Source organism: Orycteropus afer, unplaced genomic scaffold, assembly GCF_000298275.1.
Source record: "Orycteropus afer afer isolate SDZICR_OR568_19922 unplaced genomic scaffold, OryAfe1.0 scaffold00066, whole genome shotgun sequence".
NCBI lineage: Eukaryota > Metazoa > Chordata > Mammalia > Tubulidentata > Orycteropodidae > Orycteropus > Orycteropus afer.
In genome coordinates this window covers 12,266,368-12,269,647 of record NW_006921653.1, presented here as the reverse complement: position 1 = coordinate 12,269,647, position 3,280 = coordinate 12,266,368, and positions in this window count along the sequence as shown.

The window sequence follows — 3,280 nt, the reverse complement described above, 5'->3', positions numbered from 1 at the left end:
TTTTCCAACTACTGATGATTCTTCTTTGTTTTCAACTTTACCCTTCCGATTGCCAGTAATTATCAATGCATCTTGATTGCATGTTTGGTGAATATAAGACTGCAGAAATTGGTAAAATAAATAAATAAATTCATTTCTTCATCTTTGCCATTAGTGGTTGATGTGTAAATATGAATAGTAGTAGTAGTAACTGGTCTTCCTTGTAGGCATATTGATATTATCCTACAACTGCAGCAGTATACTTCAGGATATATCTTGAAATGTTCTTTTTGATGATGAATGTCTCACACCATTCCTCTTCAATTTTTATTCCTGGTATGTTGTTGTTGTTGTTATTTGCCATCGAGTTGGCCCCGACTCATAGCGACCCCTCCTTGGGTTTCCGAGGCAGTATCACTACGGAAGTAGGAATGCCCAACCTTCCTTCCGAGGAGTGGCTGGTGGGTTTGAACCGCCAGCCTTCGGGTAGACCATAAGATTCTCCATTTTAGCTCACCAAGGCCTAGGATTTCAATATTGTTGCTTTCCATTTCAATTCTGACCACTTGCAATTTTTCAGACTCAGTTCATACATTTCATGTTCTGATTATTAATGGATGTTTGCAGCTGTTTCTTTTTATTTTCAGTCATGCCACATCAGCAAATGAAGGTCCTGAAAGCTTTACTATAGCCACAATCTGTAACAACATTGATCTTATAGTCATGGAGCCATATTTTCCCCCATTTGTTTCCATTTCCCTTTCTTGGCTATAAGACGATTTCTATAAACTTAAGAATCTTCTTAAAGCTGCTCTGCTATTTTTCATCACTATAAATAATATTGTACAAAGTGTGCTCTTCCAAACTCACAGCTCAATGAATCACAGCAGCTGTTTTGGCTTTCCTCCTAGAGTTTAACACACTGACTTCCCTTACAAATTTTCTGTTTCAGCAGCCTGTTTCTCAGCACTAGTACTCTATTGAAAAAGCACTTGGATAACAACATTATAGGATATGAAAAAAAAGATACTTTAAATTTTAATAACAGTGAATTTTAAAATAACTGTGAAATTATCACCAAAATGTTCCCAGAAAGTGCCAATCCACATACACGAGTGAGAATATGAAGAATGCAGAGTGTTCAGCGATGAATATATATGCAAAGTTGAGCTTTTATTTTACAAAATTTTATGAAAAAAATTTAGAGTCATCCTTAAACCCATCTCTTCTTCTCATGCCTCCATGTGCTAGGTCTACAACTTCTATGAGTATTACAGAATCCAGCCTCTCCTTAACCACCTTTTCTGTAACTAGCCTAAACATAGCCAGCATTATCTCTGCCCTGAACTACTGGAATAGTCTCCTAAAAGGTCCCTTACATTGACCCTGCCATCTCCAATCTATCGCAGCCAGAATGGCACAGTAAACACTGATAGTGTAGTGCCTAAGGTACTTGACTACTAATCAGAAGGCTGGCGGTTCAAACACACCAGTCACTTCTCGGAAGGAAGGTTGGGCAATCTACGTCCATAGTGATACCTCCTCAGAAACGCAAGGAGGGGTCGCTATGAGTCAGGGCCGACTCGTTGGCACATAACAACAACAACAACAACACATGTAGTTGAAAAAGGACCCCTGGTGGTACAGTGGTTAAGTGTTTGGCTGCTAACCAAAAGGTTGGCAGTTCAAACCCACCAGCTGATCTGTGGGTAAAGATGTGACAGTCAGCTTCCATACAGTCTTAGAAACCCTATGGGGCAGTTCTACTCTGTCCTATAGGGTCATTATGCATCAGAATCAACTAAACAGCAATAAGTTTATGTGCAGATAAGCCACCAGCTGGGGGTGGGGGGGGTGAGGCAAAGGGGAGAAAGGGACTGAATCTAGTCCATATTCCATTAGCCAGACATGTCCAGAGAAGGTAACTTATTCTAATTCACCTAGATCTTGTCCCTTTTCTGCTCAAAATGTTCCAATGTTTTTCTTCTTCTTTTCAACCAAATCCAAACTCCTTGCCAACAGTCTCCAAGTCCCTAAGTGATCTGGTCCTATCATTCAGTGCTCTTTGACCCCTTCCCTTCCCCACACCTACGGCAGGCTCACTGGGCTCCTTTTAGCTCTGCAGACACTTCAAGCACATTCTTGGCTCAGAACCTTTGTACTTGCGGTTCCTGCTGCATGTAACTCTTCTCTCCCAACAACAGATTCTTTCTTCAAGTCTCTGCTCAATGTAACCAAAAGCCTTCCCTAAAAACAAACAATATTCCTTAACCCTATCAATTTTGCCCCTGATTCCATTTGTTCTTTCTTCTTAGTACTTATATCCACCAGATACATTTATTGTCCTTCCTCATTCTGAAAAAATATTCCCTATTGACATGAATATTCAATTCACAAAAGAAATATCAATAGCAAAATTATATAAAGATATGTGGTGTTGTTGTTATGTGCCATCAAGTCGGACCCGACTCAGAGTGACCCCTCCTTGGGTTTCCAAGGCAGTATCACTATGGAAGTAGATTGCCCATCTTCCTTCCGAGGAGTGGCTGGTGGGTTTGAACCGCCAGCCTTTTGGTTAGCAGTCCACTGCCTTAGGCACTATGCTACCAGAGCTCCCATATAAAGATATATGAACATAAAAAATACAGTATTTCACATTGTTTACTAATGAAAACTAAGATTATAGACAAATTTAACTTACTAAATAAGTTAATGGTCTTTAGTTTTCATTTTAGTCTGTTATAAGCATGTGTTGTTGTTGTAATAAAAACTGAATGTTTAAATGAAGTTATACCATTTTCACAAAGTATGTTATACTCTATTTTTTACTGATTTTCTACTGATGAATCATCATGTCTTACAAGAAATCCATCACTTTTTAATGAAGTTTCAGAATGATTTACAGATGGAAAACATTATTATAAAGAGGTAAACTGACTGGCTTGTTTTTGTACTAGGCACATGTCATCAAAATGAATTCAGATTCACTGAAGATTTATTTTCCTCTTCACCAAAAGGAAAGCAAAAATTTTGGAACTGGATGAACTGTGGAATGCCCATATAATGAATTATTACTGAGCCAAAAAGAGAAATGAAGACCTGCTGCATGCCACAACATGGATGAAACTTCACCAAGTCAGTTATAAGAAGAATACTGTATGATTTCCCTTATGTGAAATAAGCAAATATATGTTGTTGTTGTTGTTAAGTGCCGTCGAGTCATTTCCAACTCATAGCGACCCCATGCACAGCAGAACGAAACACTGCCCGATCCCATGCCAGCCCCACAATCCCTGCTATA